General features: G+C 40.3%; 1 protein-coding gene across 7 annotated transcripts in view; it reads left to right on the top strand.

Annotated features, from left to right (window-relative positions):
- Positions 1-13,759, top strand: part of EPHA6 (EPH receptor A6) — an 872,967-nt gene that overhangs the window by 147,458 nt on the left and 711,750 nt on the right. Inside the window, exon 1 of one of the 7 annotated variants that reach the window (XM_073305292.1) lies at positions 10,905-10,959. The exons of the other annotated variants lie outside the window; for them this stretch is intronic. The gene's annotated coding sequence lies outside the window, so the exon portion shown is untranslated. Of the gene's footprint in view, positions 1-10,904; positions 10,960-13,759 lie in introns of those variants that run through there. 7 annotated transcript variants of the gene reach the window in all.

The raw sequence follows: 13,759 nt of genomic DNA, 5'->3' as shown, positions 1-13,759 counted from the left end.
TCCTTTTTGAAGTCCTGAATTTGTCTTTAATCTCCCTTTGAGCCATTTTGTCTGATTTTATGTTTTAAGATAAAAAATGTAAGCCAGACTGCTACAGTCTACATATTTTGCAATTTTGTATGCTTCCATTCCATTCCCTTGAAACTTTCTTTTAAGCTATGTAGGTGAAGATTTTTTTTAACCTGTCCACATTTCTTTTCCTTTTAATCCTTGGATGTGCCTGGCTCACTTTTTCTTATCTTTGAAAATACTGTTCTTGCTCAAGTACTAACATGTACAATAGGACTCTCAATATTTTCCCTTTATTGGATATAGATCTTCCTTTGGCTGTTCCATTTTGTCTTCTCTAACTAGTTCTTTTCAATTTTTGTGTTCTGACTTGGTTTTTTGATGCTTTTAGCTTAAGTTATAACCTGCCAGGCAGAACTTTATCAAGAGTTTTCTAAAAGTCAAGATAAACTGTGTTCTGTACAAGCCCATACCTGTTTTAACTGTAACCCCTTAGAGGAGTATGAAGGATAGAAACTCCCAGTACTAGATGGCAATCTGTCTTTATGTGATGGATTTTAAACTGGAATACCTGTGATTTTCTTGATCCTTCTTTTTTAGAAAGTGATTTAATATTTATTTGCTTCAATTTATCCACAGTAATCTTCACTTTTGATTCAGTAACCTTGGAATTTATCTTGAGTCGTTAGCAGTATTAATGGTCTATATTGTATTGTCACTATTAAATGAGAGCGGCATTTATTTAATATGAAAGAAAAGGCTCAGCAAAAAATACCCCTGCACATTGTTTGAGCACCATAGCTCTGCAACTAACAGTTATTTAACAGAAAATGTAACTGGCTCCGGAGCACCATTTTTGGCTGGCTCTATGGTTGCCTGCAATGAAGAGCTGTATCTCTGAATTTTGTGAAGTCCTTTCATCCCTACTTATAATTTTAGATAAATTTAGAATTTGCTCATCTCACACAACTATAATTTTTCGGAGCAGGCAGTTAATAAAATATTTTAATTAATTACATTAGATTACACATGTGCTTAATGCATTAAATCTTTCTGTCACAACAATTATTCTGACCTCCAGTGGTGCTTGACTTGGTCTTGTGGTTGGCCCTGAGTTGGAAAGTAGGGTTATTATAGTACTTCAGCAATGTAAATCATGAAGATTTGAAGCTTGTAAATACTGGACAAGAATATTATCACTTAATACCTTTTATAGCATTATTAATACTTCAGAGAACTTTAACATTAACTAATTATCACTACATCTCTTTGAGATAGGTAAGTAAATTATTCCATGAAAGTGAAATCCCATCTTGGGGCCTGTGTTCAGAGTGCCATGTACACTGGCAGTATTGTCAGCTTCATGAGATTAAGAAATCATGGGATTTATTTTTAAAGATTATATTGTCTGTTTTGTTCTGTCTTTCTATGTTTGAACTCTGCCTGCCCATTCCGTGTGTGTGTGTGTGTAAAACAATTGGTGATGCCCTCTCTCCCAAATTTATTGGCTAAAGTAATTTTGACTCCACAGCAGGGGTTCTCACATCCTAATCTGCTCATCAATCTTCTCCCCCAGTCCCCACATTGGTTTTGGCCCCACATCGGTTCTGCTCTCCCAGCCCCTTCAGTTCTGACTCCGTAGCTCACTTCTAATCCTCCTGGGGATCTCCATCCCCCTCTCCTAGGCCTGGGGGAGTGCAGTGGGATCACCTTCTCCACCTTTCAGATTTGGGGAGGAGGCTCCAGAAGCTCTTGACCCCCTTCCAAAGCTGGGCTTTGCAGGAAGGGAGGGAGGGAAGGGGAACAGAGATACTGTCCTCTCCCCATTGCTTACATGAGGGGAGGTGAAGGAGGGAGTAGACCCACTCAGAGCTGCTGAGCTCTTCCTGGTCTCTCCTCCTTTAAGAATGGCTTTGGATTGCTAGAGGAAGGTGGGAGAGGTCTGATTAATTGCACTTCCCGGAGAGGCAGGCTAGTGTTGCAGCAGGCAGCCAATCAGAGGATGTTCTCCCTTTCCCCCATTGCAAGGCTCAAATTGCGAGACGGGTGAAGTTTCTAGTGTCATCATAAGAGTGGCTTCAGCTCTGCCAAAATCCTGCCAGTCATGTTAAAAATCATGAGAGTTGGTAAAGGTCAGTAGCCAAGGAACCAGTAACTGTTAGTTTGTTTTTAATCTCTGGTGAAGAAGTTCCTATTTTCAACTATGTTGAATAACTGTGAGTTACTGCAGCAATCCTATAGCTATACAACTACACTTCAGGTTTTCATTGACATGGCTTTTTTTCCTTTTTTTTTGGTCTTTCTATAGTATCTTTTCCACTTGGTAATTTTTTTTTCATTTAAAAATGTAAATTGAATAATTTTGTGCTTCTGGGTGGCTAAAGAATTAACTAAGAAAGCATTAGAATGTGTCCAAGGAGTGTGATCTCTTTTAGTTCCATGCCATCACACAAAGAAGTAATTGTGGTGGGGACCCTCAGGGATCTGTACACTGTCAAAAGGGCATGGCCAGAGCAGCCAAACACTGTACTGATTCAGTAGCTCTCTGGAAGATTCCTCCATGGTGGAGGTCCTTTGAGGCCACAACAAGATTTACACCCTTCCACCACTAATGAAAAAAATCCGTGGAGCTCAAAAGACTTGAATTTCTCCTGAGATGAAAGGGGTTTTACTCTTACAAGGAAGTGCATTTTATAATTCCTGTACCAACTTTACTAAATTTTTCCAAGCACTATAATATTTTTTTCTGTGTACCCAGGCACAATGGGTTGACAATTTACATGTGTGCATTCCAGGTACAGTCTGTGTCTACTGAAACTGCTACAGAGGATGGTGAAGTTGATAGTTATTTAAACTGCATTAGATTTAACTGCTCTCACAGTCATGATTTATCAGCTACCAGCAGGCATTTTTTCTCTAATTAATGCTTTTTTTCACCAAAGCTTTTTCTCCTGTCAAAGATAACATGCCCTTGATCAAATTCCTTCCTTTCCCCCCACATTTTTGAAAGGATTCTTTTTTTTTTTTTAGAGCACTCTGTGCAATACTGCAGGTAACAGCTGAGAGTCTTAAACTTGATGTCATAAACCTGAACAATAAATGTAGTGATTGGGGGTGGTTCTTCTGTGGTCTGACTGGGAGTAGCAGGGTTAAAAATGCAAAACAAAAAGGCCAGACATGTGCAAAGAGAGAGTTCACAAAGAAAGAAGCAGCTAAGATTGGTGCTCCATTGGCTCAGAGTCAGGAACTCCTATAGACCCTCTGTATTTGTAACCAAGGAGCTGCAGTTGCTTTAGAACATAGTTCCAATTAACGTAACTATCTTTTTTTTTTTTATCATGCCATCCTTATGGAAAGCAGATCTGTCACGGGTAATATCTGTCATGGGTTGCTTGTAAGAGAAATAAATGGCACTTAAAAATTGATCAAACCAATTGAGCACACCTTCCAAAGGACAATGTATAACTGACTGAGAAAAGCACAAAGCTTTTAAAACTGCTTCAAAGGAAACAAAGGTTAGAGCAAGTGGATTCACATTTAAGACGTGCTTAAAACAAGAGACCTGTACATATTTTGGCAAGGCCCCTTTTCAAAGCAAGCTGCAACACACAACATCCAGTTATTCAAATACAGCAAAGAAGCAAATGAATTAAATGAATACACGATGAAGTGAGCTGTAGCTCACGAAAGCTTATGCTCAAATAAATTGGTTAGTCTCTAAGGTGCCACAAGTACTCCTTTTCTTTTTGCAAATACAGACTAACACGGCTGTTACTCTGAAACCTAATTAAATGTGAGTTCTGTCTCTTATTCCACTGGTTCTAACTGATGTAGAGATTTGAAAGTAAACTTGTCTCCATTATGTTATGCTGGTGATATTCCCTTCTCTTGAAGGAGAGAGCTCTGTCAGTATGATGGATTCTTCAATGTTCGTTAAGTGCTTTGTTCTCCTATTCCATTTTCTTTGGATTGTCCTTGGATTTAAGGGGGTTTAAAATAATTGCCAAAATTCTGCCAAAGATTTTATCCAGACAGGTAAAGGATGATCTGTCCATCTGAAAAAACAGAGACCAAACTGGGTTTGTAAAGAACAGCAAATTGTTATCAAATATCAGGAAAGTTCTTGATGTTGCCAGTATTCTCAATTAACTGCACCTTTGTTATGTTTAGACTCTGAGAAAGAGTTTTATATAGGTGGAAAAAGGAATTGCTTGGTTGTGAAAATGACATCAAATGAGTTGTTTGGGCAGGTTCAGTGACAGTGTAAAGCAACAGATAAGCACCAACATGTAATGGATTCAGTCTGGACTAGGGGATTTAGCAAGGCTCTCTTCTGTTTTCTCTGCTCACATATATTCTGTTTGATTTGTTAATTGAATCACTAGCACAGAAGCTCAGTGAAGGCAGAACTTGAAATTTGAGAGGTGAACAAACAGCAAACTAGTGCTTCATAGAGAAGCAATGATGCTGCTTCTGCCCACCTGATCAGGCAACACCCACTTACAGAAAAATTCTGTTAGTGTTGGGATTCCCACTGAGACCTTTTTCACTTGGCTTATTCAGAACACCTTTTCCAGTTCTGGGAGAACACTTCATCCAGTTCTCTGGGATCCAAACAACTCAGTTTGACTCCTGATTTTGTCACTTAGGTATCCTTTACTTGGTATACAACAAAGCTATGCTGAGTTGATCAAAGTTGAGCATAGGGGGTGAGTGTAGGGCGAACCACACATCCAAAGTTACAGAGAAACTCTCTCCCTTTGTATACATTTACACATCTCATTGCATTTACTGTACATTACATCACACATTTTTGGATTGGCATAGTCACTTTGCTGGAACCAATATGTTTGCAGCATGTTCTTTCCGTGTATCATCCATGCTTGACCTCCTCTTTGCATTCCTAATTTATCCATTGTTAGTAAATGGTTCTTTGGGTGTTCTCCATCTTATCTTAGCTGGCTCAGATATTCTGTCTATTTAGCCTACTGACCTATCTGTTTACCTCCCTAATTCTATCCTCCAAGAAATGAGGCTTCCTTGCATGTGTTAGTTACTCATGTCAGGCCAGGCCTCAGCTACAGTTAGTTCAGTGTTCTCTCTCATTCGAAACCAAATTATGAAAAACCAGAAATTTGTGAATAAGTATTTTTGGGGACATGATGAATCTATTTTCCATTTGGGCAAGCAGGGCAATTCACTGCCTGGGTATCTACATCCACAGCAGGGCTACAGATGTATTTAATTTATTCTATACCATTGCTGTGGCATCCTCAGGACAACTACCTTGTCTTCACTGCTAAAAAGGTGCATTTTTACATCTGGATAACTAACATTACCTATCTCTCGGTAAAAACACAGTGGAGACAAGGCACTTTAGTTTTATTGTCAGGTAAATTAGGCAAGGTCAGCCACAGGAGGGGGAGTATAGTACTCGCCTCACATTGTTTACCTCAAAAGAAAACTAAAGTGCCTTGTCTCCACTGTTTCTTTACCTAGGGATAGGTAACATGTTAGTTACCCTGAAATGAAAACACACCTGTTTTTAGCAGTGAAGACATGGCCCATGCCAACTGACTCAGACTAAGGAGCTATTTAATTGCATGGTAGACATTCGGGTTCAGGCTGCTGCAGCCTGAACTCTGGGACCCTCCAATCTCACAGAGACCTAGAGCCAGGGCTCCACCCCCAGCCCGAACATCTACACCACAATTAAACAGACCCTCAGTCCAAGCCCAGCAAGCCTGAGTCAGCTGTCATGGCCGAGCCACAAGTTTTTAATGGCCGTGTAGACATATCCTTAGAGAACTGGAGGTTCTTCCTGAACTGATGTTTGAAAAGTAAATGTTCTCCCATAATGTAGTGACTCATTCTGTATGCTTCCTATGCCAGTTCTGAAATTTAAAGAACATGTATGTCTGAAATTGATGCCATGGCTATCAACCACTTAGAACCAAAAAAGCAGCAGAATGGTCTTGTCTTTCACAAGAACTGTATTAATTTTACAATTTGATTGCATGAGGGGAGGACTAAATACAGTGGCACTGGCTGTAAAGGTAGCAATTAGTATTGTTCATACAGGCAGAGACAATATACCGAATGAATTCCTTTCAGAAAAGGAAATAAGCTTGTGCCCTGAAATATGGAAAGCCTTATCCTGGTTTACTGTAGATAAGTAAAAATTTTATTAGTTATTAAATTATCCAGATTTTAAAATTCCATGTACAGCTTTTGTTTCTAACATTTAACCAGCTATAGCAATGAATTCCACAGGACTTGTATGAGCCCTCTGTGAAGCAATAATGTATTTTATTGGTGAAATTGTGGAATTAATATTTCCTTCATATACCTGCCCTTAATTTAATCAAATGACCCAGTGTTGTCATATTACGAGATGCTGTAACAGAGAGAGCCTGATGAATTTTCAGCATTCCTAGGATGATCTGAAATACCTCACTCTTTTAGTCTTTTAACTCTTTCACTTTTTATTCTCTTGCTGGAAATACTGATTTCACTGAAATATGAAAATTATATTCATTTGGAAACTTTTAGTGAGCTATTCAGAACCTATATCTATCTTTTGAACACTTGCCCCCACAAACTGCTATGTTCCATGTGCTAATCCTGTTTCTAACTCTTTGGCAAAGGACATAATCTGAGATGGTTTATACAATGTCAAGGGTTCCGATATTAAATCTGGATCACTGAATGTATAGAATAATGAGTAGACTGTTCTAATTCGTATGAATTTCCAAGGTGCTCATTCTGTTCGTACCTCCAAAGCTGCTGAGTGAGGAACAAATCCAGGTGACAGCTTATCTCTTAAGTGTTCTTGTGTTATTAGTTGTCATAATCCTGGCTGAGCTCCCCTTTGTGGATGCTCACCATACAGCTGTGTTTAAACCCACACATTGGTTCCATGTGCTTCTCATCTCCCCTGGGAATGGATAGGCTCCAGCCACTGTCTCCCGCTCTGGCTTCTAGGCTTACTCCTTTGGTGTAGACTCCCTGTGCGGTACCCCTTCCTGGAAGTGGGACACTGTGATTCAACTGCCCAAGGCCCCAAAACCAGTGCCTAACATGAATGTCTCCCCAATCAGTCAACCACAACTTTTCCTGGCGCTCCACACTAGTGGATACACCAGCTTATAATGTAGCTCTTCAGGGGACATGTGATAGCTGAAAAAAGTAACACAGAGACTTTGCAGAGGGATTTCTAAAACCAAGCATGCCTTACTTATACACGTCACAAGAGAGAGACAGATTTAAGGAAAACAATAAAACACTTGTATACCATACTCTCCTATCAGAGGTTTCACCACTCTTGAGTTGAGCATCCCATGAGATTTGGTCAGTGTCTGGGAATCCCAGGTCTTCCATGGACTTCATTTCTTCAGCTCGGTCTTTTCTTCTTTTTTCTGGGCTCTCTTCTCTGAGTCCCAGAGCAAGCTCCCTTCAGCATGAGGTTGTCAGGCAGCCTAAAGATTCCCTCTAGTTCAATAAGCATGTCCTTTTGGGTTCCCTAAACTTGCTAGCATCTAAGCTTTTAAAAGCCAGTCCCAACACTTGGTTTCTTTGTTCCTGTGTTCTGCTGGTAATTTTCGACTATTCCAACTGTCTTCTAGGGAACTGCTGGGGAGAACTGGCTTCCCTTAAGTTGCAGCCATCCCATTGTTCTTAGGTGCTCCCCCCTGAATGGGAAACTGTTTAGGGTAAATTAATTTCCATTGTCCTTGGCCTGGGAGAGACTCAGCACCAGCACCTGTAGCAGATGGTTGATTCTGCATACACTGAGGTATTCAGTGATGCAGCAACTTCATAAAATCAACCATAGCTCATACGTTGTACATAGACATTCTCCGGTTGGCACACTAGTACTTGTTGTTTTTGCTTTTTCTTCCTTTCTCATGATTTTTTTTAAATAGACAAATAGTGGGGAAGGGGATAGAAATGTAAGACTCAAATATTCTGTAATGCCTTAAAGAAACTTGTCAGTTTAATTTTCTACTTATTCATTCCTCACCTATTTGTATTGTTATAAAAATAAAATAAAAATAGATGCATCAGGCTGGATACTAACCTTGCTACTACCCTACTCTACTGTCTTGTTATTGCCCTTATTGCCTACTGTTCAAAATTCGTAAGCTCCTTGGGAATGGGATCTTGTCTTTTTATCTGTATTTGGAGGTGGCTCGCACCCTTTTGGACATAAGTAAAATAATAAAGCTGCAGATAGCTTGGGCCAATCAGTGCTTCTATAAACGGCACGCTCAAAGAACTAAGCTGTTGGTTCCAACGTGGACCATCTCAAGCCAAACACTGCATAGTAATCTATGTGCCCCCAGAGTGTTTAGCTACCAGTTCTGTTTTATCAGAGAAGAAGCTCACCTTGGTAGCTGCAAATGGTTTCTCAACTGCACTGCAAGCCATTTTATCTTCAGGACCTCATTTTGCTTCCAACTGATGTTTTCCACAGTGCTGCTAAGTGTTTCAACTGCCAGTTGGGTTTCTATTTTTTTTTTTTACGTTTCCTGAATGAGCTCCATTAGCACTGTCTCAGTTGTCAAAAAATTGAGGCTTCAAGGTTTGTAGTAGCTTCTATTGCATCAAAGGGCTTAGACTTTCTTACTTTCATAGAATAGAATATCAGGGTTGGAAGGGACCTCAGGAGGTCATCTAGTCCAACCCCCTGCTCAAAGCAGGACACTTTTGCTGCTGAATTCCATATTTGTGCCTTTTTTCCCCTTCTTCCTGTAGCCCCTTTTATTTGTCAGGGATGAGGAGAAGCAACCTGGCAGCTTCAAGAATGTCTTTCACATGATGTGCAGACATGAACGCTCTAGCCTGTGCCACAGAGTAGGTTCTGAGTGGCTCACAGGTACGTTTTCTTACAGAAGTCTCTGTGAGCTATGTGTTCTTCATAGCACTTAAAAGTTCGCCTGGTCTTCTTCAGTCTCTCAAGTCAAGCCGACACAAGGTGGGCCCAAAAGACCTTGAAGACTTTGATATTGAGGGATCCAGGGTCAAGAGTTCCAGCTCGGCATCCTGACCGTTAGCAGCACTTACATCAGTATTGGTCCCACGCATGTGTATGACATCCCCTAAAAATTACTAAGTGTTCAGAAGGAGGATCTACTTGTCTCATGGAGCATGACAGTGGAGCAGGACACACACAGCTTTCCATTTCAGATTTTCAGTATTCAATGTAGTCAACAGATACTTTTTAAAAAAAGTTCTTGTTACTTTCTGCCATTGGATATTAATGTCTGGTATGGAGTCAATGGTAAATGATTTGCTACTTTTCCCCTCAGTGTTTTTTCCTCTTTAACTCTGTTATGTTACCACAAATGTGCTGTGGCATTGTTCTTTTAATACTTTTCTTTAATTTAGTGCTGCTTTTTAGTTTTAGATATAAATTGTTACTGCAGATCTTATGAGCTGCTCCCCTTTCAGGGCTTCCAACACTTTGTCTGTGCACAAATGCCTCCATCAAAGATGGATGCTACATATTTGTTCTTCGTCTTTTGCCCATGTCATTGCGACAGGCTTCTCCCCCATCTCCAAAGCATGTGTCCTTGGTGTGGAAGTTTATTTCTTTAACAGAGGTTAACAAACAAACAGAAAACAATCTTCTAACTCCATCCTTGGCCCCAAGCTCCAGGACCACCTGTCTCTGGTCTTTGGTACTCCAACTCTTGGCAGCCTGCTAGTCTCAGTCAGCTCTGCTCCCTTCCTGGAGCAGACTGCTTCCCTGAGCCTTAAGCCCTTGACCCCTTGTTTCAGGGACCCGTTACAGGAGCTAGCTTCACTCCGGTGTGGCTTTCCCTTTCCAGGGCTCAGCTTGTCTCAGTCCTACCTGCCCTAGGTGCCCACTAGCAGCCCTTTATAGGCCCAGGTGTAGCCCTCTCATCTTTAATTAGCTGGATTGGGCTCATCTGCTCTGATCCAGTCTATCTACAGGGAGCAGCTTCCCTGTGACAGCCTTCTATAATGATGGACACTCTCACTTTCAGCTCTGCAGTTGCCAGGGCCAGCGCTACCTTTTTTGCCGCCCCAAGCAGTGAAGCGCGAAAAAAAAAAAAAAAAACCGGCCACCGAAGAAGAAAAAATGAAAAAGCTGCCGCCAAGGGAGGAGTGCCACCCCAAGAACGGCCGAAGCGCCGCCCCTTCTGATTTGCCGCCCCAGGCACCAGCTTCCTTAGCTGGTGCCTGGAGCCGGCCCTGGCAGTTGCAGGCATCCAAAAAACAACTTCAGTTTTGTAAGACGAGGAAATAACCGGCATCTTTTTAAAAGCCCCTGTTGTTGTTGCTCTGTTATTATTTCTGTTACAGTAGTGCCTTGAACCAGAACTGAGATTGGATCCCTATTCTGCTAGGCACTGTACAAACACACAGTGAGACACAGTCTGTGTCTGAAAGTGCTTACAATTTAATGGAGGCATATTACCAGTATCCTGCTTGTGCTGATGAAAACCCCTTCTGAGCAATTCGATACCTGTTAGCTGCCATTTCTTATAAGGAAGGTCATCGTCCTCATGACTATGACCTAAATTGGCAGGATTATTGAGCTTCAGGCTATAGTGTCTGATCCACCTTTCCAAAGGTAAGATGGAGCTACAGGTGCTTCCTAAATTCTCTCATAAAGTGATTTCAGAGTTTCACCTTAATTAGTTGTCCTTTGACATTTTGTCCCAGTTTTTATGACCTTCTCAGCAAGACCATTTTTCATACGTGTATGTCAAAAGGCTTTGTCTGGAGTGGAGTAAAGCCCTTAGAAAAGTCAACACTGCTTTTTCTTTTGACACAAATTCAGTAGGTTCCACTGTCTACAAGAGAACCATATCCAAATGGCTGTCTGATTAAATTTCTCATTGTTGTATCTTGCCAGGCCTAGAATTTGAAGGTCATTTCAAATCCCATTCTGTATGATGCAAGTCTGCTATTAGCAAGGTAATTCCTTTAGAGTTCTCTATACACTTCTGCTAAGCAATATTCCTTAGCTCTTCCTCAGAATAGGAGTAAAGATTTGGTCCATCATTGTTACAGAATCTTCTTTCAAAGTTGGCACATTCACCGATTTGTTGTAATTTTCCTGTTCATACAAATTCTGGAAGTTTTGTTATTAACATTCGAGGCATATTACCTTGCTTTAATTCTTCCTGCCTTTTGCAGCATCTCTAGTGTGATTACATTCTACCTTCTTCCCCCCTTCCCCTCCCCAAGCAACAGCACTGGAATTTTTCAGTTGTGGACAGTGAGAGTCTTGCAGGATGAGATTTTTCAAAAAGAAGTGAGAATTACTTATTGTAGCTGTTTGTTACTTTAAATGTATATATTATATAATCATTAAAATGCCCACCTATTGGGAGAGGTAAATGAGGTAACTTTTTGGTTAGTTTTCAAATTATGACGTACATGTGGAGCTGTGACAATCTGGGGGTTCTTTCTGTATCACTTCTGAATTGTGGATAATTTTATGAAATTTTATCATGAAATTACTGTGTCATGGAAATTACTGTGTCATGGACCCACCGTTAGTTAACAGGGCTGTGTCACCTCTCTGCCACGCCAAAGAACAGTGGGGAGTGATCAGCACTCAACAATCATCTGTTCAGAGAAAAACACCTTGCAACAAAGGCTTTGTTGTAGCTGGGAGAAGACACTTCCTCCTCTTGTCTGAAGGGAGGTGGCTTTGAGAGCAGTGGAAAAATGGAAAGGCAGAGTAAAGAAGCAAGTTGGCCTCTGTAGGAGTCTATAAAGTGACTCACAGTGAAGAAGTGGGAGAAAGCCATTTTACACCAGCTTAAGATGAGGCATGCTGCTGCAGGAGCAGGTTAGGCATTGAGGTAGAGGATCCTGCCTGACCAGTGAAACACAGATGGTCTCCCAAGGAAACAGTGAGCTAGTGAGGGAGTTTGCATTTAAGATGTTTTATTGTTTTGTATAATCTGTATTCGCCTGGCTTTTCATAATCAAATATAGGAGTACCTATTCGGTGGAGTTCTGGGAGATGGGTGTGTTCAAGTACTGAGGAGTCAGAAGGATCAGTGCTGTGTCCAGAAAGACTAGGTGTTGGGGTGGCTTCTGAGACTTTATTCACTCTGTAGCCTCTGAGACTTTATTCACTCAGTTCCACAGAATATAACTCGACTTGAACTTGTCAGTAAGGTTTTATTATTGGCATACAGCTGTTTAGAAAATGGAATTTCTGTCTTGTGAGAAGTTCCAATAATTCAAAATTTTCTTTTCTTCCTGAATCAGGACACAAGTTGAAATAGTGAAAAATTTCACAGAATAAACTGTTCTGAAAAGTTTCAGGTTAGAAAAGCAAGGGAAAAATATCTGAAAATTTTAGGAGTGCTGTGGAAGGTGCATCTATTTTCTTGGACTTTTGTGGAGCTGTAGGGTTTAGAAATAGGGATGATCTGAGACAGCAGTTTGTATCTTATTTTGGTTGCTTATTTCATTTTACTTAGGATTGACTTATGAATCAGTGCCTAATGTATGGGGGACTTTCCCCTAAGGTTCTGGCCCTGCAAAAATGTACATCAATAACTTTACTAATTTTGGTAGTACTAGTCAATTAGATCACACATGTCTGTGAGGTTGTTCACATGTATAACCCTTTGCAGGACCGGAGCCTTAGTTTGTATACTTTCTTTTATATAAAAATACTACAGGCCCCTAGAACTGTTAGGTTAGGTGCTGTTTGTACATTTGAATAAACTGAGGGCAGCATTGCAGGATTTGTCCCATGTATCTTATATAACTAAACTATAAAAAATAGGAGAAAAATCCTGTTGCTAGTTATGTATGATCACAACTTAACTACATCATACATTCCATATTGCCTGTATATGCCACTATATACACATTTAAAAGTGAGCCAGGATGGACTGGAATGGTATTTCTGTATTAATACAGTATTAAATGCCTTTCTGTGTTAGCAGCCTTTCTTATTGTGGTGTTTATTACCAAGTTCATTTTCACTAATTCCTTAAACAAGTTTTATACTGGCAACTCTTTTAATATATTACAAGAAATAGTCACCCTGTTGATTACGGTCATTCCAGGTCAAATCAAACAATACTGAAATACATTTCAGTTTGTCCATCTTATCAGGGGTGTATGCAGGAATTTAAAACTGGCCGTTTTTGGAGGGGCACATTAGAGCAGCAGCTGAGGGCTGGGGCAGCAAACTGAGGTCAGCCACCAGGATTGGAGCAGCAGTACATATTTTTGCAGATGCATATTGCATGGGCGGGGGTCGCCCCTATTTGTGCATGACCCTGTATCTTATATTTCTGTCTGAATTTAATATGTGACATTAGGCAGAAGCGGAAGAGGAGAGCAAATATTAATGCATTATTTACGTTTAATAAATCAAGCATATAAAAGTCAGGAAATGCAGAGTTCAGCTGAAACTTAACTCTGCCCTTTAAGCCTACACCATAATATATGGCTCTCAATTTATATCACTATTTAAATTTTATAATATAATACACAGTAGAATTCAAACTGGAACTCCTTTGCAGCAAGTTACAGCAACACTTAAAATTTGGATGAATGCGGTGTGCTATTTAACCAGTTTTATATCATCTTGGCTTATTCTTTAGGTGCCAAGTTTGACATTTCATCAGTTGACTTATCCATGCACAAAATTGTTGTTTGAAATGTGGTTAACCGCATGCTTGAAAAAAATGTGTAACAAAAAAGGCTCACTCAATTTTCCCTAATTGTTTTTAAGCAG

The sequence above is a fragment of the Lepidochelys kempii genome, chromosome 1 (assembly GCF_965140265.1).
Source record: "Lepidochelys kempii isolate rLepKem1 chromosome 1, rLepKem1.hap2, whole genome shotgun sequence".
NCBI classification, from domain to species: Eukaryota; Metazoa; Chordata; order Testudines; family Cheloniidae; genus Lepidochelys; species Lepidochelys kempii.
Note: the sequence above shows the minus strand (reverse complement) of the source record. Positions and strands in the feature narration are given on the sequence as shown.